The sequence below is a fragment of the Mobula birostris genome, chromosome 1, assembly GCF_030028105.1.
Source record: "Mobula birostris isolate sMobBir1 chromosome 1, sMobBir1.hap1, whole genome shotgun sequence".
NCBI classification, from domain to species: domain Eukaryota; kingdom Metazoa; phylum Chordata; class Chondrichthyes; order Myliobatiformes; family Myliobatidae; genus Mobula; species Mobula birostris.
The window spans coordinates 1692399-1719587 of NC_092370.1; the positions used below are offsets into that span (position 1 = coordinate 1692399).

The 27189-nt window shown below is 45.6% G+C and overlaps 6 non-coding genes across 6 annotated transcripts; 3 read left to right on the forward strand and 3 right to left on the reverse strand.

Moving 5' to 3' along the window:
• Nucleotides 1-4231: 4231 nt before the first annotated feature.
• On the reverse strand, nucleotides 4232-4304 carry trnar-acg (transfer RNA arginine (anticodon ACG)). Its single transcript has one exon. It is a non-coding gene; the product is annotated as a tRNA-Arg (tRNA).
• Nucleotides 4305-5032: 728 nt separating this feature from the next.
• trnay-gua (transfer RNA tyrosine (anticodon GUA)) lies at nucleotides 5033-5119 on the forward strand. Its single transcript is given in 2 exon segments — nucleotides 5033-5069; nucleotides 5084-5119. It is a non-coding gene; the product is annotated as a tRNA-Tyr (tRNA).
• An 11195-nt stretch (nucleotides 5120-16314) lies between these two features.
• Nucleotides 16315-16387, reverse strand: trnar-acg (transfer RNA arginine (anticodon ACG)). Its single transcript has one exon. It is a non-coding gene; the product is annotated as a tRNA-Arg (tRNA).
• A 439-nt stretch (nucleotides 16388-16826) lies between these two features.
• On the forward strand, nucleotides 16827-16913 carry trnay-gua (transfer RNA tyrosine (anticodon GUA)). Its single transcript is given in 2 exon segments — nucleotides 16827-16863; nucleotides 16878-16913. It is a non-coding gene; the product is annotated as a tRNA-Tyr (tRNA).
• A 7738-nt stretch (nucleotides 16914-24651) lies between these two features.
• On the reverse strand, nucleotides 24652-24738 carry trnay-gua (transfer RNA tyrosine (anticodon GUA)). The gene is given in 2 exon segments: nucleotides 24652-24687; nucleotides 24702-24738. It is a non-coding gene; the product is annotated as a tRNA-Tyr (tRNA).
• Nucleotides 24739-25198: 460 nt separating this feature from the next.
• Nucleotides 25199-25271, forward strand: trnar-acg (transfer RNA arginine (anticodon ACG)). The gene has a single exon. It is a non-coding gene; the product is annotated as a tRNA-Arg (tRNA).
• Nucleotides 25272-27189: the final 1918 nt, after the last annotated feature.

Genomic DNA, 27189 nt, shown 5'->3' on the forward strand with positions numbered 1-27189 from the left:
TCCAATTTAAGCTTCCAATTTCCTGCCTGATAGCCATAGAAACATCATCATAGAAACATAGAGAAGTACGGAACCTTGGCCCATCTAGTGCATTATTCTGCATGCTCACAACCCTCTGAGTGAAGTTTCCCCTCTCATGATCCACTGAGTGAAGATTCCCCTCATGTTGCCTTTAAATTTCTCACCTTTCACCCTTAACCCATGACTTTGACTGTAGTCCCACTCAACATCAGTGGAAAAAGCCTGCTTGCATTTACCCTATCTATGCCTCTGATAGATTTGTGTACCTCCATTATATCTTCTGTCATTCTTCTACATTCGAAAGAATACAGCCTTAGCCTATTCAATCTTTCCTTATAACTCAGGTCCTCCAGATCCGGCAACATCCTTGTAAACTTTCTCTGTGCTTGTTAAAACTTGTCTACATCTTTCCTGTAGGTAGGTGACCAAAACTACATACAGTCCTCCAGATTAGGCCTCACCAACATCTTACACAACTACAGCATCCTATCTGCTGTACTCAACACTCTGATCTATGAAGGCCAATGTGCCTAAAGCTGTCTAACAATCTTATCTCCCCATGGCACCACCTTCAACGAATTATGGACCTGTATTCCCAGATCCCTTTGTTCTACTACACTCTTCAGAGTCCTACTGTTCACTGTGTAAGACCTATCCTTGTTGGTCCTCCCAAAGTGCAAAACCTCACACTTGCCTGCATTAAATTCCATCTACCATTTTCAGCCCTTTTTTCCAGCTGATGCAGATCCATCTGCAAGCCATGATAGCTTTCCTCACTGTCCACTACAGCCCCAGTCTTGCTGTCATCTGCAAATTTGCTGATCCAGTTAAACACATTATCATCCTGATCATTGATATAGATGACAAACAACAAGGAGACAGCACCGATGCCTGCAGCACACCGCTAATCACAACCCTGTAGTCAGAGAGGCAACCCTCTACTCCCACAATCTGGCTTCTCCCATGAAGCTAATGCCTAAAACAATTTACTACCTCATGCTGAATACCTAGTGACTGAACGTTGTTGAGCAGCCTCCCATGCAGGATCTCAGAACCAGTTTATTATCACTGGCGTGTGATGTGAAATTTAATTTTGCAGCAGCAGTTCAATGCAATACATAATCTAGCAGAGAGAAAAAAATAATAATAGAATAAATATAATAATTATAACAAGTAATAGTATATGTGTATTGAATGGACTACAAAAAACCATGCAAAAACAGAAATACTGTATATATTTAAAAAGTGAGGTAGTGTCCAAAGGTTCAATGTCCATTTAGGAATCAGATGGCAGAGGGGAAGAAGCTGTTCCTGAATTGCTGAGTGTGTGCTTTCAGGCTTCTATCTCCTACCTAGTGGTAACAGTGAGAAAAGGGGATGCCCTGGGTGCTGAAAGGTCAAATTCCTTACTAGGAATTACTAAAGAAAATTCCTTTTTTTACTGTGCCCATGGTCTGTTCTTTATCAAATTACGGTATTGCTTTGCACTGTTGTAACTATATGTTATAATTGTGTGTTTTTTGTCAGTGTTGGTCTTGGTCTGTCCTGTATTTCTGTGATATCATACTGCATGCATTTCTAAATGACAATAAATGAGGACTGAGTATCCTCATAATCTAATCTAGAGTCCATGTAGACAACATCCACTGCCTTGCAGGCCTGAGATCACCATTCTGGAGGTTCTACCCTTTAATTTCACACCTAATTCTCTGAACTCCCTATGCAGAATCTCATGACTCGTCCTACCCAGGTCTTTGGACCACACAGGGGCATCTATCAGTCTTGCAAGACCATGGATCTGTGCCTGGAAAGTCTTCACTCTCCAGGGCACAGGCCTGGGCAAGGTTGTATGGAAGACCAGCAGTTGCCCATGCTGCAAGTCTCCCCTCTCCACAACACTGATTTTGTCCAAGGGAAGGGCATTAGGACCCGTACAGCTTGGCACTGGTGTTGTTGCAGAGCAATGTCTGATTAAGTGCCTTGCTCAAGGACACAATACGTTCCCTCGGCTGGGGCTCGAACACACGACCTTCAGGTCACTAGTCCAATGCCTTAACCACTTGGCCATGTGCCCACAACTTTGGACCACAAAACTGTCCATAAGCATGAAACTGAACATTAACCTCCCCTCTGTCCCTAAACTCAAATTAAAACACAACTAAACCCCAGCCGAGATTGCTGACACTAAGGGACTTGGCTTTTATTACAGTATTGTGACTGTATGTTTCCTGCTATCGTACTGAAATAGGCTATATGTGCCTCGTGCTACTGTTGGTTCTGTGCTCTGCACTGTGCCCCTGGAGGACACTGATTCATTTGGCTGTTATTGAAATGAATTGAATTGACTTTATTTCTTACATCCTTCACATACATGAGGAGTAAAAATCTTTGCTATGTCGCCATCTAAATGTGCAATCATAGTAATTTATAATAAATAGAACAGTTGATGTAATATAGACCACACTCATATCAGCATGAGTTAATCAGTCTGAAGGTCTGGTGGAAGAAGCTGTCCCGGAGCCTGTTGGTCCTGGCTTTTATGTTGTGGTACCGTTTCCCGAATGGTAGCAGCTGGAATAGATTGTGGTTGGGGTGACTTGGGTCCCCAATGATCCTATAGGCCCTTTTCACACACTTGTCCTTGTAAATGTCATGAATCATGGGAAGTTCACAACTGGAATGTTATGATGAGGTTGTATAAGGCATTGGTGAGGCCGAATCTGGAGTATTCTGTTCAGTTTTGTTCACCAAATTACAGGAAGGATATAAATAAGGTTGAAAGAGTGCAGAGAAGGTTTACAAGGATGTTGCCGGGACTTGAGAAACTCAGTTACAGAGAAAGGTTGAATAGGTTGGGACTTTATTCCCTGGAGCGTAGAAGAATGAGGGGAGATTTGATAGAGGTATATAAAGTTATGATGGGTATAGATAGAGTGAATGCAAGCAGGCTTTTTCCACTGAGGCAAGGGGAGAAAAAAACCAGAGGACATGGGTTAAGGGTGAGGGGGGAAAAGTTTAAAGGGAACATTAGGGGGGGCTTCTTCACACAGTGTGGTGGGAGTATGGAATGAGCTGCCAGACGAGGTGGTAAATGCGTGTTCTTTTTTAACATTTAAGAATAAATTGGACAGATACATGGATGGGAGGTGTATGGAGGGATATGGTCCGTGTGCAGGTCAGTGGGACTAGGCAGAAAATGGTTCGGCACAGCCAAGAAGGACCAAAAGGCCTGTTTCTGTGCTGTAGTTTCTATGGTTACGGATGTGCTGGGCTGTCCGCACCACTCTCTGCAGAGTCCTGCGATTGAGGGAAGTACAGTTCCCATACCAGGCAGTGATGCAGCCAGTCAGGATGCTCTCAATTCTGCCCTGTAGAAAGTTCTTAGGATTTGGGGGGGCCATACCAAACTTACTCAATAGTATGAGGTGAATGAGGCGCTGGTGTGCCTTTTTCACCACACAGTTGGAGTGTACAGACCATGTGAGGTCCTCGGTCTGTTTACCCTCTCAGCCCCTGATCCATTGATGTCAATAGGGGTTAGCCCGTTTCCATTCCGCCTGCAATCCACAACCAGCTCCTTTGTTTTTGCAACATTGAGGGAGAGGTTGTTTTCTTGACACCACTGTGTCAGAGAGATGACTTCTTCCCTGTAGGCCAGCTCGTTATTGTTTGAGATAGGGCCAATCAATGCAGTGTAGTTGGCAAATTTAGTTAGCGGATTAAAGCTCTGGGTGGCACAGGGAGTAAATGAGGGGACTCAGTACGGAGCCCGGAGGCGCTCCTGTATTGAGCGTCAGAGGGTTGGAGGTGAGGGAACCCACTCTTACAAAGTGCTGGCGGTCTGACAGGAAGTCTCGGATCCAGATGCGCAAGGCGGGGTCAAGGCCGACGTCTCTGAGCTTCTTGTTGAGCCTCTATGGAACTATGGTGTTGAATGCTGAACTGTATGGTTGATTGACAATTAAACTTGGCGGAGACCGCAGCTCGGCGCCATCGCGACAGCTCCCCCTTGCAACAGCGAAGAGGGCACGTTAGGTAGGACAAGAGGCCCGAGAAGCGATGAGACAAAGATAACTGGCAGCTGATGCGGAAATGAAGCGTGAGCTTTCTGGTGCGGAGTCAGTCATAAATGCTAAGAAAGAAATTGGCCAGGAAGCGGGGTGAAAGAGGACAGCTGACCAGACTTGCAAAAGAATGAGGAAAAGATCACCGAGCCAGGTAGGAGTCGAACCTACAATCTTCTGATCCGTAGTCAGACGCGTTATCCTTTGCGCCACTGGCCCCCTTCGCTTATCGGAAACCACTGTCAGTGCTAGACTACTTCAAAACGTACGAACACTAGAAAATTCTTTCTTTCCCGGTGAAAGTCTGCACATGCTGGAAATACGAAGCAACGCACACAAAATGCTGAAGAAACTCAGCAGGCAACACAGCATCTATGCAAAGGAGTAGCAAGTCGACGTTTCGGGCCCACACGGCAGACACGCAGCTGTCACTCAGCTCCAGAAACATTGTCCGCAGGCAGGAGTTCCCAATCTGTTTTATCACATGGACACTAGTTTGGGACAGTCTGGGTAGTCTCCGGCCCCTTGGTATGAACATCTCCTACTTCCGGTGATTCCCTCCCCCTCCCTTCCCCTATCCTTATTTCACTCTGCCCCTCCCCCAGTTGCCTACCACCTCCCTCATGGTTCCGCCTCCTTCTACTACCCATTGTGTTTTCCCCTATTCCTCCTTCACCTTTCCTGCCTATCACTCCTCGCTTCCCCTCCCCCACCCCTTTATCTTTCCCCTTATTGGTTTTTCACCTGGAACCTACCAGCCTTCTCCTTCCCACCCTCCCCCCACCTTCTTTATAGGGCCTCTGCCCCTTCCCTCTACAGTCCTGACGAAGGGTTCTGGCCCGAAATGTCGACTGATCTTTTCCACTGATGCTGCCCGACCTGCTGAGCTCACTAGTTTGTGACTCCGTGTCGCAAGGGTCCACGCGAAGCGCCCTATTTGTGCCTTTCCTTCGATAGCTCAGCTGGTAGAGCGGAGGACTGTAGAGACAAAAACTGACATCCTTAGGTCGCTGGTTCGATTCCGGCTCGAAGGACTAGCTCTTTTCTTATGCTGACCATCGCCACCATATCACGGACCTACTTACTGGCACAACACTGCTCTCACAACTGCCCCGTCACCTAACCAGATGCAAGGCATCAAATCAGAGGGGTGTCGGCCCCAAATCTCGCCTGTCTACTCTTTCCTATGGATGCTGCCTGGCCTGCTGACTTCCTCCTCCAGCATTTTGAGCGTGCGGATTTTCATTTCCAGCATCTGCTGAATATCTCGTGTTTGTCATACAAGGCGAGCTTATTTCAGGGTAAAATTCCAGAGTGCCAGCTCTTCACACAAGCTGCTCTAGCCTGGCATGGAAACACGAATGCCCAGCAATGCAAAGCTCTACACAGAAAATAATGGATACAGTCCAGTTCAGCACTTGAAAAATCCCTCACACCATTGAGCACATCTTCACAGATCACGGTCACAAGTGTCTTTCATTAAGGATCCCCACCATTCGAAGCTGTGCTACTCTTTCCTGGCGCAAGTGATCAATCCCGTGTCACGGGGCAGCTTGGTGACATAAGACTGCACTCGGGAGTGCTCCGACACGTCACCAGATGGAATACAGATGCACCAAATCACACAATACCCATCGCGAGCTTCTCAGCCTGGCATTCCAGAGCACTCAGTCTTCACACAGGCTGCTCCAGCAGTCTCTCCACGCTGAGTTGATTGGACTCCACGCAACAAGATGATGCGACTCTGCTTCAAGTGTTCAACAGAAGAGATTACCACAAAGGCACGGACATTACTTTCTTCAATTCTGATTGGGCATCCTTTTGCAGTCACTCTCGGTTCAGCGTTTGCAAATCCACACCAGCAGGTGGTGCCAGTATCTGAAGTATCAGAACGCAGATACAGACCGGCATTGTACCAGGTCTCCTCCGATTTGTGTAGCTCAGTATGTTCTGTTCATCTATGTCTGAATCAGAGTCAGGCTTGTTATCACCGGCGGGTGTCGCGAAATATGTTAACTTAGCTGAAGTAGTTCAGTGCAATACAAAATAGAGAAGAAAAAAATCTCTAGAATCTTAGAACACCTGGAGAATAAAGACACATACGTAAGGCTCCTTTTCATTGACTACAGCTCTGCCTTTAATACCATCATTCCAAATAAACTGATTCCTAAGCTCCAGAACCTGGGCCTTAGCATACAGATCTGCAGCTGGATCTTCAACTTCCTCACAGACAGGATCCAGGCTGTAAAAATAGTGGACAAGCTCTCCTCTACGATCACTCTGAGCACCGGTGCCCCACAAGGCTGTGTACTCAGCCCCCTGCTGTACTCACTGTACACCCATGATTGTGTAGCCAGGTTTCCATCAAACTCAATATATAGGTTTGCTGATGACAACACAATTGTAGGCCATATCTCAGGTAATGATGAGTTTGAGTACAGACAGGGAATTAAGAAACTGGTGGCATGGTGCGAAGACAATAACATATCCCTCAACGTCAGCAAGACGAAGGAATTGGTTGTTGACTTCAGAAGGAGTAGCAGACCGCACAACCCAATTTACATCGGTGGTGAGCAAGTGGAACAGGTCAAAAGCTTTAAGTTCCTCAGGGTTAACATCACAAATGACCTGACTTGGTCCAACCAAGCAGAGTCCACTGACAAGAAGGCCCAACAGCACCTTTACTTCCTGAGGAAGCGAAGGAAATTTGGCCTGTCCCCTAAAACCCTCACTAATTGTTATACATGCACCATAGAAAACATTCTTCTAGGGTGCATCACAACTTGGTATGGAAGTTGTCCTGTCCAAGACCGGGAGAAGCTGCAGAAGATCGTGAACACAGCCCAGCACATCACACAAACCAATCTTCCATCCTTGGACTCGCTTTGCACCGCACGCTGTCGGAGCAGTGCTGCCAGGATAATCAAGGACACGACCCACCCAGCCAACACACTTTTCGTCCCTCTTCCCTCCGGGAGAAGGCTCAGGAGCTTGAAGACTCGTATGGCCAGATTTGGGAACAGCTGCTTTCCAACTGTGATAAGACTGCTGAGCGGATCCTGACCTGGATCTGGGGCATACCCTCCAAATATCTGGACCTGCCTCTCATTTTTTTGCACTACCTTACTTTCCCTTTTCTATTTTCTATTTATGATTTATAATTTAAATTATAATTATAATTTATAATTTAAATTTAAATTAGGGGTTCTGACAGAAATATTTCAAATGTCATTAGAAATGGGGATGGTGCCGGAGGATTGGCGTATTGCTCGTGTTCCATTGTTTAAAAAGGGTTCTAAGAGTAAACCTAGCAATTATCGGCCTGTGAGTTTGACATCAGTGGTGGGTAAATTAATGGAAAGTATTCTTAGAGATGGTGTATATATAATAATCTGGTTAGACAGGGTCTGATTAGGAACAGTGAACATGGATTTGTGTGGGAAAGGTCATATTTGACAAATCTTACTGAAGTTTTTGAAGAGGTTACTAGGAATGTTGACGAGGGTAAAGCGGTGGATGTTCTCTATATAGACTTCAGTAAGGCCTTTGACAAGGTCCCACACGGATGGTTGGTTAGGAAGGTTCAATCGTTAGGCATTAATATTGAAGTAGTAAAATGGATTCAACAGTGGCTGGATGGGAGACACCAGAGAGTAGTGGTGGATAACTGTGTGTCAGATTGGAGGCTGGTGACCAGTGGTGTGCCTGAGATCTGTACTGGGTCCAATGTTATTTGTCATATACATTAATGATCTGGATGTTGGGGTGGTAAATTGGATGAGTAAGTATGCAGATGATACTAAGATAGGTGGAGTTGTGGATAATGAAGTAGGTTTTCAAAGCTTGCAGAGATTTAGGCCAGTTGGAAGAGTGGGCTGAAAGATGGCAGATGGAGTTTAATGCTGAAAAATGTGAGGTGCTACATTTTGGTAGGACTCATCAAAATAGGACATACATGTAAATGGTAGGACATTGAAGAATGCAGTGGAACAGAGGGATCTAGGAATAGTGGTGCATAGTTCCCTGAAGGTGGAATCTCATGTGGATAGGGTGGTGAAGAAGGCTTTTGGTATGCTGGCCTTTATAAAGCAGAGCATTGAGTATAGGAGTTGGGATATAATATTGAAATTGTATAAGGCATTGGTGAAGCCAAATTTGGAGTATTGTGTACAGTTCTGGTCACCGAATTATAGGAACGATGTCAACAAAATAGAGAGAGTACAGAGAAGATTTACTAGAATGTTGCCTGGGTTTCATCTCCTAAGTTACAGAGAGGTTGAACAAGTTGGGTCTTTATTCTTTGGAGCATAGAAGGTTGAGGGGGGACTTGATAGAGGTATTTAAAATTGAGGGGGATAGATAGAGTTGACATGGGTAGGCTTTTTCCATTGAAAGTGGGGGAGATTCAAACAAGAGGACATGAGTTGAGAGTAAAAGGGCAAAAGTTTAGGGGTAACATGAGGGTGAACTTCTTTACTCAGAGTGGTAGCTGTGTGGAACGAGCTTCCAGCAGAAGTGGCTGAGGCAGGTTCGATGTTGTCATTTAAAGTTAAATTGGATAGATATATGGACAGGAAAGGAATGGAGGGTTATGGGCTGAGTGCAGGTTGGTGGGACTCAGTGAGAGTAAGAGTTCAGCACGGACTAGAAGGGCCAAGATGGCCTGTTTCCATGCTGTAATTGTTATATGGTTTTTTATATGGTTAAATTTTAATATTTACTTTCGGTTTGTACTCCAGGGAGCATGAGCAGAATCAAATATCGCTGTGATGATTGTACGCTCTAGTATCAATTGTTTGGTGACAAAGTATAAAGTAAAGTAAAATCATAATAACAAATAAGTAAATAATTTACTGTATACATATATTGAATAGATTAAATCTTGTGCAAAAAAACCCCAGAAATATTATATATTTAAAAAGTGAGGTAGTGATCTCGGGTTCAATGTCCAATGTCCATCTAGGAATCGGATGGCAGAGGGGAAGAAGCTGTTCCTGAATCACTGAGTGTGTGCCTTCAGGCTTCTGTATCTCCTACCTGATGGTAACAGTGAGAAAAGGGAATGTCCTGGGTGCTGGAGGTCCTTAATAATGGACAATGCCTTTCTGATACACTGCTCCCTGACTATGTCCTGGGTAATTTGTAGGCTAGCACCCAAGATGGAGCCAACTAAATTTACAACCCTCTGCAGCTTCTTCTAGTCTTGTGCAGTAGCCAGCCATCACCCTGCCTCCGCCAATACCAGACAGTGATGCAGCCTGTCTGGCATCTGGCACAGTGTCCGGCCCAGTAGCTCAGAAGGGTAGGGAAAGGAAGAGGAGGGCAGTTGTGATAGGGGACTCAATAGTAAGGGGGTCAGATAGGCGATTCTGCGGATGCAGTCCAGAAACCTGGATGGTAGTTTGCCTCCCTGGTGCCAGCGTCTAGGATATCTCTGATCATGTCCAAGATATCCTGAAGTGGGAGGGTGAGGAGCCAGAGGTTGTGGTACATATAGGTACCAATGACATAGGTAGGAAAAGAGAAGAGGTCCTGAAAGGAGAATATAGGGAGCTAGGAAGGGAGTTGAGAAAAAGGACCGCAAAGGTAGTAATCTCAGGATTACTGCCTGTGCCACGTGACAGTGAGAGTAGGAATGCGATGAGGTGGAGGATAAATGCGTGGCTGAGGGATTGGAGTAGGAGGCAGGGATTCAAGTTTTTGGAACATTGGGACCTCTTTTGGTGCAGGCATGACCTGTACAAAAAGGACGGGTTACACTTGAATCCTAGGGGGACCAATATCCTGGCAGGGAGATTAGTGAGGGCTACTGAGGTGACTTTAAACTAGAATGGTTGAGGGGTGGGAATAGAACTAAAGAGGCTAGGCGAGAGGAGGTTAGTTCACAACAGGGGGATGGGAACCAGTGCAGAGAGACAGAGGCGTGTAAAGTGAGGGTAGAAGCAAAAAGTAGTAAGGAGAAAAGTAAAAGTGGCAGGCTGACAAATCCAGGGCAAGCATCAAAAAGGGCCACTTTTCAACATAATTGTATAAGGGCTAAGAGTTGTAAAAGAGCGCCTGAAGGCTTTGTGTGTAAATGCAAGGAGCATTCGTAACAAGGTGGATGAATTGGAAGTGCAGATTGTTATTAATGATTATGATATAGTTGGGATCACAGAGACATGGCTCCAGGGTGACCAAGGATGGGAGCTCAACGTTCAGGGATATTCAATATTCAGGAGGGATAGACATGAAAGAAAAGGAGGTGGGGTGGTGTTGCTGGTTAAAGAGGAGATTAATGCAATAGAAAGGAAGGACATAAGCCGGGAAGATGTGGAATCGATATGGGTAGAGCTGCATAACACTAAGGGGCAGAAAACGTTGGTGCGAGTTGTGTACAGGCCACCTAACAGTAGTAGTGAGGTCGGGGATGGTATTAAACAGGAAATTAGAAATGTGTGCAATAAAGGAACAGCAGTTATAACGGGTGACTTCAATCTACATGTAGATTGGGTGAACCAAATTGATAAGGCTGCTGAGGGAGAGGATTTCTTGGAATGTATGCGGGATGGTTTTTTGAACCAACATGTCGAGGAACCGACTAGAGAGCAGGCTATTCTAGACTGGGTTTTGAGCAATGAGGAAGGGTTAATTAGCAATCTTGTCCTGAGAGGCCCCTTGGGTAAGAGTGACCATAATATGGTGTAATTCTTAATTAAGATGGAGAGTGACATAGTTAATTCAGAAACAAAGGTTCTGAACTCAAAGAGGGGTAACTTTGAAGGTATGAGACGTGAATTAGCTAAGATAGACTGGCAAATGACACTTATTAAGGACTGACGGTGGATATGCAATGGCAAACATTTAAAGATTGCATGGATGAACTACAACAATTGTTCATCCCAGTTTGGCAAAAGAATAAATCAAGGAAGGTAGTGCACCCGTGGCTGACAAGAGAAATTAGGGATAGTATCAATTCCAAAGAAGAAGCATACAAATTAGCCAGAAAAATTGGCTCACCTGAGGACTGGGAGAAATTCAGAGTTCAGCAGAGGAGAGCAAAGGGCTTAATTAGGAAGGGGAAAAAAGATTGAGAGAAAACTGGCAGGGAACATAAAAACTGACTGTAAAAGCTTCTATAGATGTGTAAAAAGGAAAGGACTGGTAAAGACAAATGTAGGTCCCCTACAGACAGAAACAGGTGAATTGATTATGGGGAGCAAGGACATGGCAGACCAATGGAATAATTACTTTGGTTCTGTCTTCACTAAGGAGGACATAAATAATCTTCCAGAAATAGTAGGGGACAGAGGGTGCAGTGAGATGGAGGAACTGAGGGAAATACATGTTAGTAGGGAAGTGGTGTTAGGTAAATTGAAGGGATTAAAGGCAGATAAATCCCCAGGGCCAGATGGTCTGCATCCTAGAGTGCTTAAGGAAGTAGCCCAAGAAATAGTGGATGCATTAGTGATAATTTTTCAAAACTCATTAGATTCTGGACTAGTTCCTGAGGATTGGAGGGTGGCTAATGTAACCCCACTTTTTAAAAAAGGAGGGAGAGAGAAACCGGGGAATTATAGACCGGTTAGCCTAACGTCGGTGGTGGGGAAACTGCTGAAGTCAGTCATCAAAGATGTGATAACAGCACATTTGGAAAGCGGTGAAATCATCAGACAAAGTCAGCATGGATTTGTGAAAGGAAAATCATGTCTGACGAATCTCATAGAATTTTTTGAGGATGTAACTAGTAGGGTGGATAGGGGAGAACCAGTGGATGTGGTATATTTGGATTTTCAAAAGGCTTTTGACAAGGTCCCACACAGGAGATTAGTGTGCAAACTTAAAGCACACGGTATTGGGGGTAAGGTATTGATGTGGATAGAGAATTGGTTAGCGGACAGGAAGCAAAGAGTGGGAATAAACGGGACCTTTTCAGAATGGCAGGCAGTGACTAGTGGGGTACCGCAAGGCTCAGTTCTGGGACCCCAGTTGTTTACAATATATATTAATGACTTGGATGAGGGAATTAAATGCAGCATCTCCAAGTTTGCGGATGACACGAAGCTGGGCGGCAGTGTTAGCTGTGAGGAGGATGCTAAGAGGATGCAGGGTGACTTGGATAGGTTGGGTGAGTGGGCAAATTCATGGCAGATGCAATTTAATGTGGATAAATGTGAAGTTATCCACTTTGGTGGCAAAAATAGGAAAACAGATAATTATCTGAATGGTAGCCGATTAGGAAAAGGGGAGGTGCAATGAGACCTGGGTGTCATTATACACCAGTCATTGAAAGTTGGCATGCAGGTACAGCAGGCGGTGAAAAAGGCCAATGGTATGCTGGCATTTATAGCGAGAGGATTCGAGTACAGGAGCAGGGAGGTACTACTGCAGTTGTACAAGGCCTTGGTGAGACCACACCTGGAGTATTGTGTGCAGTTTTGGTCCCCTAATCTGAGGAAAGACATCCTTGCCATAGAGGGAGTGCAAAGAAGGTTAACTAGATTGATTCCTGGGATGGAAGGACTTTCATATGAAGAAAGACTGGATGAACTAGGCTTGTACTCATTGGAATTTGGAAGATTGAGGGGGGATCTGATTGAAAAGTATAAAATCCTAAAAGGATTGGACAGGCTAGATACAGGAAGATTGTTCCCGATGTTGGGGAGGTCCAGAATGAGGGGTCATGGTTTGAGGATAAAGGCGAAGCCTTTTAGGACTGAGATTAGGGGAATAACTTCTTCACACAGAGTGGTGAATCTGTGGAATTCTCTGCCACAGGAAACAGTTGAGGCCAGTTCATTGGCTATATTTAAGAGGGAGTTAGATATAGCCCTTGTGGCTAGGGGGATCAGAGGGTATGGAGGGAAGGCAGGTGCAGGGTTCTGAGTTGGATGATCAGCCATGATCATAATAAATGGCGGTGCAGGCTCGAAGGGCCGAATGGCCTACTCCTGCACCTATTTTCTATGTTTTCTATATTTTCTGTCAGAATGTTCTCCACGGTTCATCAATACAATCAGAACCAGGTTTATTATCACCGGCATGTGTCGTGAGGTGTGTCAACTTAGCAGCAGCAATACTAAGTTTCCGACTGTATTTGTTGACATACCAAATCTCTTCAAACTCCTAATGAAGTATAGTCACTGTCTTGCCTTCTTTATAACTGTATCAATATGTTGGGAACAGGTTAGATCCTCAGATCTTGACACCCAGGAACTTCAAACTGCTCACTCTCTTCTCTTCTGATCCCTCTGAGGATTGGTATATGTGAAGTCATCTTACCCTTCCTGTAGTCCGCAATCAGCTCTTTCGTCTTACTGATGTTGAGTGCCAGGTTGTTGCTGTGGCACCACTCCACTTGTTGGCATATCTCACTCCTTATGCCCTCTAGTCACCACCTGAGATTCTATCAACAATGGTTGTATTGTCAGCAAATTTATAGATGGTACTTGAGCTATGCCTAATCAGAGTCATGGGTATAGGGAGAGTAGAGCAGTGGGCTAAGCACACACCCCTGAGGTCCGCCAGTGTTGATCATCAGCGAGGAGTATACGTTATCACCAATCCGCACAGATTGCGATCTCCTTGTTAGGAATTTGAGGATGCAATTGCAGAGGGAGGTATAGAGGCCCAGGTTCTGTAAATTCTCAATCACGATTGATACAAGCCTGCATATGTGCTGCTGCATGGACTGTGAAATTGGAGAGCTGGATGTAATTTAGTGTTGCAGAGAACTTAAATATGGCTCTCTCCAGAAGGGAGCTCTTGAAACAGAGGTAGTGTTCCCAATAGATATTGGAGCAGAATTACTCCAATAACTGATCCAATTCTCCTCCCAGCTCTGATATCCTGCCTTCTCCCCATAACGCTTCATGTGCTGACTAAATAGAGAATCTATCTACTTCTGCCTGTTGCACGGGGTGATTGAGGAGAACCCAAGTGCAGGACACAGGCTTGTTGACGGAGTTGGGGATGCTGGAATAGATGTGAAGGTTGAACAGCAAACCGGAGGAATCTTGACAAGGAGACTGGATTTGCAGGGACTATCTTGAAACTAGAGCTGAACTTGGAACTAAACTTAGAACTAACAGTTCTAATCAGAGAAGACAATAGACAATAGGTGCAGGAGTAGGCCATTTGGCCCTTTGAGCCAGCACCGCCATTCACTGTGATCATGGCTGATCATCCACTATCAGTATTCAGTTCCTGCCTTATCCCCATAACCTTTGATTCCACTATCTTTACGATCTCTATCCATCTCTTTTTTTTTTTTTTTTTTTTTTTTTTTGAAAGCATCCGGAGACTTGGCCTCCACAGCCTTCTGGGGCAGAGCATTCCATATATCCACCACTCTCTGGGTGAAAAAGTTTTTCCTCAACTCTGTTCTGAATGGCCTGCCCCCAATTCTTAAACTGTGGCCTCTGTTTCTGGACTCACCCATCAGTGGGAATATGTCTCCTGCCTCCAGTGTGTCCAATCCCTTAATAATCTTATGTTTCAATAAGATCCCCTCTCAGCCTTCTAAATTCCAGAGTATACAAGCCCAGTTGCTCCAATCTTTCGACATATGACAGTCCTGCCATCCCGGGAATTAACCTTGTGAACCTACACTGCACTCATTCAATAGCAAGAATGTCCTTCCTCAAATTTGGAGACCAAAACTGCACACAGTACTCCAGGTGTGGTCTCACCAGGGCCCTGTACAGCTGCAGAAGGACCTCTTTGCTCCTATACTCAATTCCCCTTGTTATGAAGGCCAACATGCCATTAGCTTTCTTCACTGCCTGCTGTACTTGCATGCTTGCTTTCAGTGACTGATGTACAAGAACACCTAGATCTCGTTGTGCTTCCCCTTTTCCTAACTTGACTCCATTTAGATAATATGCCTTCCCGTTTTTACCACCAAAGTGGATAACCTCACATTTATCCACATTAAACTGCATCTGCCATGCATCTGCCCACTCACCCAGCCTGTCCAAGTCACCCTGCATTCTCATAACACCCTCCTCACATTTCACACTGCCACCCAGCTTTGTGTCATCAGCAAATTTGCTAATGTTACTTTTAATTCCCTCATCTAAATCATTAATATATATTGTAAACAGCTGCGGTCCCAGCACTGAACCCTGCGGTACCCCATTGGTCACCGCCTGCCATTCCGAAAGGGACCCATTAATTGCTACTGTTTTCTGGCAGCCAGCCAATTTTCAGTCCATGTCAGTACTCTGCCCCCAATACCATGTGCCCTAATTTTGCCCACTAATCTCCTATGTGGGACTTTATTACAGGCTTTCTGAAAGAGAACGAGGTATCACATGAGAATAGACCAACAAACTGGCAACCTGTGATGGTGATGCCATTGTACTTATTTCACAGTCTCTGGTGAAAACCAGATGTATTGTAATTAAGTAAACTAGCAGCTATTGGAAATCTAATGACTGAAATTAGGGCATGATCAGGGAGAAAGGAGCGTTAAAGGGGAACAGCCAAACAGAACCATGACACTGCCTTTATTATGCATAAAGATTTATGTGTCCACAGCTGCATGTGGCATAGAATTCCACAAATTCACCACTCCCTGCCAAAAGAAATTCCTCCTCAACTCTGTTCTAAAATGATGCCCACCTATTCTGAGGCTGTGTCCTCTGGACTTAGACTTTCCCATCATATGCACTCAATCAAGGCCTTTCGACACTCGATAGGTTGAAAGGATTGTCCCTAGCAATCCTTTTGCTCTTAACAACGCTGTAGATCTTCACCATGTCTGCCAGGACTTCATGACTTCACTAAGCCTTACTGATTTCTTTCGTAAGTGTTGTCTATAAGGCAGAAAAAGTGAATGGGAAGTTGGATGATTGGGAAGCTTTTAAAATCCAACAAATGGCAACTAAAACGATGTAAAAAGGGAAAAGATGAAATATGAGGGAAAACCATCCAAGCAGGAAACCAGAAGTTTTTTTTTCCCCAGTTGTATACAGAGTAAAAGAGAGGTGAGAGTTGATATTGGGCCACTGGAAAATGATGCTGGTGAGGTAGTAATGGGGGCAGTTGAACTTAATAAGTACTTTGCATCAGTCTTCACTGTGGAAGACACTAGCGATGAGACAAAGATAACTGGCAGCTGATGCGGAAATGAAGCGTGAGCTTTCTGGTGAGGAGTCAGTCATAGATGCTAAGAAAGAAATTGGCCAGGAAGCGGGGTGAAAGAGGACAGCTGACCAGACTTGCAAAAGAATGAGGAAAAGATCACCGAGCCAGGTAGGAGTCGAACCTACAATCTTCTGATCCGTAGTCAGACGCGTTATCCATTGCGCCACTGGCCCCCTTCGCTTATCAGAAACCACTGTCAGTGCTAGACTACTTCAAAACGGACGAACACCGGAAAATTCTTTCTTCCTCGGTGAAAGTCTGCACATGCTGGAAATACGAAGCAACGCACACAAAATGCTGAAGAAACTCAGCAGGCAACACAGCATCTATGCAAAGGAGTAGCAAGTCGACTTTTCGGACCCAAACGGTAGACACGCAGCTGTCACTCAGCTCCAGAAACATTGTCCGCAGGCAGGGGTTCCCAACCTGCTTTATCACATGCACGCTAGTTTGGGAAACAACAGACATCAAAGTTGCTGGTGAACGCAGCAGGCCAGGCAGCATCTCTAGGAAGAAGTACAGTCGACATTTCAGGCCTAGACCCTTCGTCGGGACGCTAGTTTGGGACTCCGTGTCGCAAGGGTCCACGCCAAGCCCTCTATTCTTGCCTTTCCTTCGATAGCTCAGCTGGTAGAGCGGAGGACTGTAGAGACAAAAGCTGACATCCTTAGGTCGCTGGTTCGATTCCGGCTCGAAGGACTAGCTCTTTTCTTATGCTAATCATCGCTTCCATATCACGGACCTGCTTACCTGCTCTCACAAGTACCCCGTCACCTAACCAGATGCAAGGCATTAAATCACAGAAGGATCTCGGCCCCAAACTTCGCCTGTCTACTCTTTCCCACAGATGCTGCCTGGCCTGCTGACTTCCTCCAGCGTTTTGAGCGTGCGGATTTGCATTTCCAGCATCTGCTGCATATCGCGTGTTTGTCATACAAGGCGAGCTTATTTCAGGATAAAATTCCAGAGTGCCAGCTCTTCACACAAGCTGCTCTAGCCTGGCATGGAAACACGAATGCCCAGCAATGCAAAGCTCTACACAGAAAATGATGGATACAGTCCAGTCCAGCACTTGAAAAATCCCTCACACCATTGAGCACATCTTCAGAGATCACGGACACAAGAGTCTTTCATTAAGGATCCCCACCATTCGAAGCTGTGCTACTCTTTTCTGGCGCAAATGATCAATCCTTTGTGACTTGGTGACATAAGACTGCACTCGGGAGTGCTCCGACACGTCACCGGATGGAATACAGATGCACCGTGTCCCTTCTTAACTGCGGAGTCAACCTGCGAAGCAGCTTTGAGTGTTCTATGGACTCGGACCCCAAGATCCCTCTGCTCCTCCACACTACCAAGAGCATTACAAATAAATCTACATTCTGTCATCTAATTTGACCTACCAAAATGAACCATCTCACGCTTCTCTGGGTTGAACTCCATCTGCCACTTCTAAGCCCAGTTTTGCATCCTATCAATGTCCCGTTGTAACCTCTGACAACCCTCCACGCTATCCACAACACACCCAACCTTTGTTTCCTAAATGTTCTCTATAAGGCAGAAAAAGCGAGTGAGTAGTTGAATGATTGGGAAGCTTTTAAAATCCAACAAAAGGCGACAAAAGCGATGTAAGAAAGGAAAAGATGAAATATGAGGGAAAACTAGCCAAGAATATAAAGCAGGAAACCAGAAGTTTTTTTTCCAGTTATATAAAGAGTAAAAGAGGTGAGAGTTGATATTGGACCACTGGAAAATGATGCTGGTCAGGTAGTAATGGGGGACAGAAAAATGGCAGGTGAACTTAATAATTACTTTGAATCAGTTTTCACTGTGGAAGACACTAGCAGTGTGCCAGAGGTCCATGAGTGTCAGGGAGCAGGAGTGAGTGCCATTGGCATTACAAAGGCAAAAGTGCTCAGCAGACTCAAAGGCCTTAAGTTGGATAAGTCACCTCGGCCAGATGGACTACATCCCAGAGTCCTGAGAGAGGTTGCTAAATGGATAATGGATGCATTGTTCACAATCTTTCAAGAATTTATTGATTCTGGCATGCTCCCAGATTGCGAATGTCATTCCGCTCTTTCAGAAGGGAGGAAGGCAAATGTAGTTAGCAGACTCGATGGGATGAATGGCCAAATTCTGCTCCTATGTGTTAGGACATAAAACTGTGAGACTTAAGAGTAGAATTAGGCCATTCAGCCCTTCGAGACCACTCCACCATTCATCGTGGCTGATCCTGGATCCCATTCAACCCCATACACCTGCCTTCTCACCATATCCCTTGATGCCCTGACCAATAAGGAATCTATCAACTTCTGCTTTGAATATACCTACGCTCTTGGCCTCCACTGCAGAACATTCCATATATTCATTACTCTTTAGCCAAAAACAATTACTCCTTACTTCTGTTCTGAAAGGTCGCCCCTTGGTTTTCAGGCTGTGCCCTCTGCCCACCAGAAGGATCATCCACTTCACATCCACCCCATTTAGTCCTTTCGATATTAACATAAGACAGAGGAGAAGAATTAGGCCATTCTGCTCATTGAGTCTGCTCTGCCATTCCATCATGGCTAATCCTGGATCCCACTCAACCCCATACACCATTACAGCTGTTGGGGAGAATTTAAACTAAATTAGAAGGGGGTGGAACCAGAATGAAGAAACTCAGGATGGGATGAACAGTTTTTAAAAAAAAGAGATAGTATGCATTCAGACTGTCAGGAAGGGCAGGCAGATGAAAGGACATAATTGCAGCCAGCAGGGTGATTATCAGTGCTGTAGGGAAGCAGAATCGAAAGGGGTAGCAAATAGAGCACACTAAGTGTTATATCTCAAGGCACGAAGGATACAAAATAAGGTGCATTGAGTTTAAGAGCTGAGAGGTAATGTTGCAGGTATATAGGACCCTGGTCAGACCCCACTTGGAGTACTGTGCTCAATTCTGGTCGCCTCACTATAGGGAGAACGTGGAAACCAGAGAAAGGGTGCAGAGGAGATCTACAAGGATGTTGCCTGGATTGGGGAGAATGCCTTATGAGAACAGGTTGAGTGAACTCGGCCTTTTCTCCTTGGAGCGACGGAGGGTGAGAGGTGACCTGATAGAGGTGTACAAGATAATGAGAGACATTGATCGTGTGGATAGTCAGAGGCTTTTCCCTGGGGCTGAATTGGCTAGTATGAGAGGTCTTAGTTCTAAGTTCCTTGGAAGTAGGTACAGAGGAGATGTCAGGGGTAAGTTTTTTACACAGAGTGGTGAGCGCGTGGATGGGCTGCTGGCAGTGGTGGTAGAGGCAGGAACGGTATGTGACCCAGGTGACTTATCCACCTTAAGGCCTTTGAGTCTGCTGAGCACTTTTGCCTTTGTAATGCCAATGGCACTCACTCCTGCTCCCTGACACTCATGGACCTCTGGCACACTGCTAGTGTCTTCCACAGTGAAGACTGATGCAAATTACTTATTAAGTTCAACTGCCCCCATTACTACCTGACCAGCATCATTTTCCAGTGGCCCAATATCAACTCTCACCTCTCTTTTACTCTTTATATAACTGGGGGAAAAAAACTTCTGGTTTCCTGCTTGACTGGTTTTCCCTCATATTTCATCTTTTCCCTTTTTACATCGTTTTAGTTGCCATTTGTTGGATTTTAAAAGCTTCCCAATCATCCAACTTCCCATTCACTTTTTCTGCCTTATAGACAACACTGACAAAAGAAATCAGTAAGGCTTAGTGAAGTCATGAAGTCCTGGCAGACATGGTGAAGATCTACAGTGTTGTTAAGAGCAAAAGGATTGCTAGGGACAATCCTTTCAACCTATCGCGTGTCAAAAGGCCTTGATTGAGTGTATATGGTGGGAAAGTCTAAGTCCAGAGGACACAGCCTCAGAATAGGTGGGCATCATTTTAGAACAGAGTTGAGGAGGAATTTCTTTTGGCAGGGAGTGGTGAATTTGTGGAATTCTATGCCACATGCAGCTGTGGACACATAAATCTTTATGCATAATAAAGGCAGTGTCATGGTTCTGTTTGGCTGTTCCCCTTTAACGCTCCTTTCTCCCTGATCATGCCCTAATTTCAGTCATTAGATTTCCAATAGCTGCTAGTTTACTTAATTACAATACACCTGGTTTTCACCAGAGACTGTGAAATAAGTACGATGGCGTCACCATCACAGGTTGCCAGTTTGTTGGTCTATTCTTGTGTGATACTTCATTCTCTTGTCTGATTAGAACTGTTAGTTCTAAGTTCAGTTCCAAGTTCAGCTCTAGTTTCAAGATAGTCCCTATAAATCCAGTCTCCTTGCCAAGATTCCTCCGGTTTGCTGTTCAACCTTCACATCTACTCCAGCATCCCCAACTCAGTCGACATGCCTGTGTCCTGCACTTGGGTTCTCCTCAGTCACCCCATGCAACAGGCAGAGGTAGATAGATTCTCTATTTAGTCAGCACGTGAAGCGTTATGGGGAGAAGGCAGAATATCAGAGCTGGGAGGAGAATTGGATCAGTTATTGGAGTAATTCTGCTCTAATATCTATTGAGGACACTACCTCTGTTCCAAGAGCTCCCTTCTGGAGAGAGCCATATTTAAGTTCTCTGCAACACTGAATTACATCCAGCTCTCCAATTTCACAGTCCATGCAGCAGCACATATGCAGGCTTGTATCAATCCTGACTGAGAATTTACAGAACCTGGGCCTCTGTACCTCCTGCTGCAATTGGATCCTCGAATTCCAAACCAGGAGATTGCAATCTGTGCAGATTGGTGATAACATCTCCTCCTCGCTGATGATCAACACTGGCGGACCTCAGGGGTGTGTGCTTAGCCCATTGCTCTACTCTCTCTATACCCATTAGTGTGTGGCTAGGCATAGCTGAAATACCATCTATAAATTTGCTGTCGATACAACCATTGTTGAAGGAATCTCAGGTGGTGACGAGAGGGCAGACAGCAGTGAGATATGCCAACTAGTGGAGTGGTGCTGCAGCAACAACCTGACACTCAACCTCAGTAATACGAAAGAGCTGATTGCGGACCTCAGGATGGGTAAGACATAGGAACACGTACCAATCCTCATAGGGGGATCAGAAGTGGAGAGAGTCAACAGTTTGAAGATCCTGGGTGTCAAGATCTCTGAGGACCTAACCTGGTCCCAACATATCGAGACCATAAGACAAAGGAGCAGAAGTCGGCCATTCGGCCCATCGAGTCTGCTCCGCAATTTTATCATGAGCTGATCCATTCTCCCATTTAGTCCCACTCCCCCGCCTTCTCACCATAACCTTTGATGCCCTGGCTACTCAGATACCTATCAATCTCTGCCTTAAGTACACCCAATGACTTGGCCTCCACTGCTGCCCATGGCAACAAATTCCATAGATTCACCACTCTCTGACTAAAAAAATGTCTTCACATTTCTGTTCTGAATGGGTGCCCTTCAATCCTTAAGTCATGCCCTCTCGTACTAGACTCCCCCATCATGGGAAACAACTTTGCCACATCCACTCTATCCATGCCTTTCAACATTTGAAATGTTTCTATGAGGTCTCCCCTCATTCTTCTAAACTCTAAGGAATACAGTCCAAGAGTGGACAAACGTTCCTCATATGTTAAACCTCTCATTCCTGGAATCATTCTAGTGAATCTTCTCTGTACCCCCTCCAACGTCAGCACATCCTTTCTTAAATAAGGAGACCAAAACTGCCCACAGCACTCCAAGTGAGGTCTCACCAGTGCCTTATAGAGCCTCAACATCACATCCCTGCTCCTATACTCTATTCCTGTAGAAATGAATGCCAACATTGCATTCACCTTCTTCACTACTGACTCAACCTGGAGGTTAACTTTAAGGGTATCCTGTACCAGGACTCCCAAGTCCCGTTGCATCTCAGAACTTTGAATTCTCTCCCCATTTAAATAATAGTCTGCCCATTTATTTCTTCTGCCAAAGTGCATAACCATACACTTTCCAACATTGTATTTCATTTGCCACTTTGCCCATTCTTCCAATGTATCCAAGCCTCTCTGCAGACTCTCCGTTTCCTCAGCACTACCGGCCCCTCCACCTATCTTCGTATCGTCAGCAAACTTAGCCACAAAGCCATCTATTCCATAATCCAAAGCATTGATGTACAATGTAAAAAGAAGCGGCCCCAACACGGACCCCTGTGGAACACCACTGGTAACCGGCAGCCAACCAGAATAGGATCCCTTTATTCCTACTCTCTGTTTCCTGCCGATCAGCCAATGCTCTATCCATGTATGTAACTTTCCCGTAATTCCATGGGCTCTTATCTTGTTAAGTAGCCTCATGTGTGGCACCTTGTCAAAGGCCTTCTGAAAGTCCAAATATACAACATCCATTGCATCTCCCTTGTCTAGCCTACTGGTAATTTCCTCAAAAAATTGTAATAGGTTTGTCAGGCAGGATTTTGCTTTAAGGAATTCATGCTGAGTTCTGCCGATCTTGTCATATGCCTCCAGGTACTCTGTAACCTCATCCTTGATACAGTTATAAAGAAGGCAAGACAGTGACTACATTAGGAGTTTGAAGAGATTTGGTATGTCAACAAATACACTCAAAAACTTAGTATTGCTGCTGCTAAGTAGACACACTTCACGTCACAGGCCGGTGATAATAAACCTGATTCTGATTCTGATTGTATTGACGAACCGTGGAGAACATTCTGACAAGCTGCATCACTGTCTGGTATTGGCGGAGGCGGGGTGCTGGCTGGCTACTGCACAAGACCGGAAGAAGCTGCAGAGGGTTGTAAATCTAGTCGACTCCATCTTGGGTACTAGTCTACAAATTACTCAGGACATAGTCAGGGAGCAGTGCCTCAGAAAGGCATCGTCCATTATTAAGGACCTCCAGCACCCAGGCCATGCCCTTTTCTCACTGTTACCATCAGGAAGGAGGTACAGAAGCCTGAAGGCACACACTCAGTGATTCAGGAACAGCTTCATCCCCTCTGACATCTGATTCCTAAATGGACATTGGACATTAAACCAGTGATCACTACCTCGCTTTTTGGATATATATTACAGTATTTCTGTTTTTTTTTGCACGAGGTTTAATCTATTCAATATACATATACAGTAAATGATTTACATATTTGCTATTATGATTTTTTTCTTCTCTATTTTGTATTGCATTGAACTGCTGCAGCTATATATAACCATATTACAATTACAGCATGGAAACAGGCCATCTCGGCCTTTCTACTCCGTGCCGAACTCCTACTCTCACCTAGTCCCACCGACCTGCAATCAGCCCATAATCCTCCATTCCTTTCCTGTCCATATATCTATCCAATTTAACTTTAAACGACAATATCGAATCTGCCTCAACCACTTCTGATGGAAGCTCGTTCCACACAGCTACCACTCTCTGAGTAAAGAAGTTCACCCTCATGTTACCCCTAAACTTTTGCCCTTTATTAACTCTCAGCTAAATTAACATATTTCACGACACCTGCCGGTGCTAACAAGCCTGACGCTGATTCAGACATAGATGAACAGAACATACTGAGCTACACAAATCGGAGGAGACCTGGTACAATGCCGGTCTGTATCTGCGTCCTGATACTTCAGATACTGGCACCACCTGCTGGTGTGGATTTGCAAACACTGAACCGAGAGTGACTGCAAAAAGTTGACCAATCAGAATTGAAGAAAGTAATGTCCGTGCCTTTGTGGTAATCTCTTCTGTTGAACACTTGAAGCAGAGTCGCATCATCTTGTTGCGTGGAGTCCAATCAACTCAGCGTGGAGAGACTGCTGGAGCAGCCTGTGTGAAGACTGAGTGCTCTGGAATGCCAGGCTGAGACAAGCTCGCGATGGGTATTGTGTGATTTGGTGCATCTGTATTCCATCTGGTGACGTGTCGGAGCACTCCCGAGTGCAGTCTTATGTCACCAAGCTGCCCCGTGACACGGGATTGATCATTTGCGCCAGAAAAGAGTAGCACAGCTTCGAATGGTGGGGATCCTTAATGAAAGACTCTTGTGACCGTGATCTGTGAAGATGTGCTCAATGGTGTGAGGGATTTTTCAAGTGCTGAACTGGACTGTATCCATTATTTTCTGGGTAGAGCTTTGCATTGCTGGGCATTCGTGTTTCCATGCCAGGCTAGAGCAGCTTGTGTGAAGAGCTGGCACTCTGGAATTTTACCCTGAAATAAGCTCGCCTTGTTTGACAAACACGCGATATTCAGCAGATGCTGGAAATGCAAATCCGCACGCTCAAAACGCTAGAGGAAGTCAGCAGGCTAGGCAGCATCTGTGGGAAAGAGTAGACAGGCGACGTTTGGGGCCGAGAGCCTTCTGTGATTTGATGCCTTGCATCTGATTAGGTGACGGGGCAGTTCTGAGAGCAGTGTTGTGCCAGTAAGTAGGTCTGTGATATGGAAGTGATGATTAGCATAAGAAAAGAGCTAGTCCTTCGAGCCGGAATCGAACCAGCGACCTAAGGATGTCAGCTTTTGTCTCTACAGTCCTCCGCTCTACCAGCTGAGCTATCGAAGGAAAGACACGAACAGGATGCTCCGCGTGGACCCCTGTGACACGTAGTCCCAAACTAGTGAGACTCACAACACGCTAGAGGAACTCAGCAGGTTGGGCAGCATCCGTGGAAACAATCAGTCAACATATCGAAGGAAAGGCACGAACAGGGTGCTCCGCATGGACCCCTGTGACACGGAGTCCCAGACTAGTGTCCATGTGATAAAGCAGGTTGGGAACCCCTGCCTGCGGACAAGGTTTCTGGAGCTGAGTGACAGCTGCGTGTCTGCCGTGTGGGCCCGAAACGTCGACTTGCTACTCCTTTGCATAGATGCTGTGTTGCCTGCTGAGCTTCTTCAGCATTTTGTGTGCGTTGCTTCGTATTTCCAGCATGTGCAGACTTTCACCGAGGAAGAAAGAATTTTCTGGTGTTCGTACGTTTTGAAGTAGTCTAGCACTGACAGTGGTTTCTGATAAGCGAAGGGGGCCAGTGGCGCAATGGAGAACGCGTCTGACTACGGATCAGAAGATTGTAGGTTCGACTCCTACCTGGCTCGGTGATCTTTTCCTCATTCTTTTGCAAGTCTGGTCAGCTGTCCTCTTTCACCCCGCTTCCTGGCCAATTTCTTTCTTAGCATCTATGACTGACTCCTCACCAGAAAGCTCACGCTTCATTTCCGCATCAGCTGCCAGTTATCTTTGTCTCATCGCTTCTCGGGCCTCTTGTCCTACCTAACGTGCCCTCTTCGCTGTTGCAAGGGGGAGCTGTCGCGATGGCGCCGAGCTGCGGTCTCCGCCAAGTTTAATTGTCAATCAACCATACAGTTCAGCATTCAACACCATAGTTCCATAGAGGCTCAACAAGAAGCTCAGAGACCTCGGCCTTGACCCTGCCTTGTGCATCTGGATCCGAGACTTCCTGTCAGATCGCCAGCACTTTGTAAGAGTGGGTTCCCTCACCTCCAACCCTCTGACGCTCAATACAGGAGCGCCTCCGGGCTGCGTACTGAGTCCCCTCATTTCTTCCCTGTATACGCATGACTGTGTCGCCACCCAGAGCTCTAATCTGCTAATTAATGTGGGTGTACATGTCCACAGATCCCTGAAAGTTGCCTCACAGGTGGATAGGGTAGTTAAGAAAGCTTATGGGGTGTTAGCTTTCATAAATTGAGGGATAGAGTTTGAGTCGCGATGTAATGATGCAGCTCTATAAAACTCTGGTTAGGCCACACTTGGAGTACTGTGTCCAGTTCTAGTCACCTCACTATAGGAAGGATGTGGAAGCATTGGAAAGGGTACAGAGATTTACCAGGATGCTGTCTGGTTTAGAGAGTATAGATTATGATCAGAGATTAAGGGAGCTAGGGCTTTACTCTTTGGAGAGAAGGAGGATGAGAGGAGCCATGATAGAGATGTACAAGATAATAAGAGGAATAGATAGAGTGGATAGCCAGCACCTCTTCCTCAGGGCACCACTGCTCAATACAAGAGGACATGGCTTTAAGGTAAGGGGTGGGAAGTTCAAGGGAGATATTAGAGGAAAGTTTTTTACTCAGAGATTGGTTCGTGCGTGGAATGCACTGCCTGAGTCAGTGGTGGAGGCAGGTACACTAGTGAAGTTTAAGAGACTACTAGACAGGTATATGGAGGAATCTAGGGTGTGGGCTTATATGGGAGGCAGGGTTTGAGGGTCGGCACAACATTGTGGGCCAAAGGGCCTGTACTGTGCTGTACTATTCTATGTTCTATGTTCTAAATTTGCCAACTACACTGCATTGATTGGCCTTATTTCAAAGAATAATGAGCTGGCCTACAGGGAAGAAGGCATCTCTCTGACACAGTGGTTTCAAGAAAACAACCTCTCCCTCAATGTCGCGAAAACAAAACAGCTGGTTGTGGATTACAGGTGGAATGGAGATGGGCTAACCCCTATTGACATCAATGCATCTGGGGTTGAGAGGGTAAACAGCTTCAAGTTCCTCGGCATCCCCATCACCAAGGACCTCACATGGTCTGTACCCGCCAGCTGTGTGGTATAAAAGGCACAACAGCGCCTTGTTCACCTCAGACGGTTGAGTAAGTTTGGTACCGGCCCCAAAATCCTAAGAACTTCCTACAGGGCAGAATTGAGACCATCCTGACTGGCTGCATCACTGCCTGGTATGGGAACTGTACCTTCCTTAGTCGCAGGACTCTACAGAGAGTGGTGCAGGCAGCCCAGTGCATCTGTAGTTGTGAACTTCCCATGATTCATGACATTTACAAGGACAGGTGTGTAAAAAGGGCCCGAAGGATCATTGGGGACCTGAGTCATCCCAACCACAAACTGTTCCAGCTGCTACCATCCAGGAAATGGTACCGCAGCATAAAAGCCAGGACCAACAGGCTCCGGGACAGCTTCTTCCACCAGGCCGTCAGACTGATTAACTCACACTGATTTGAGTGTACTCTATGTTACATTGACTATTTGATTTA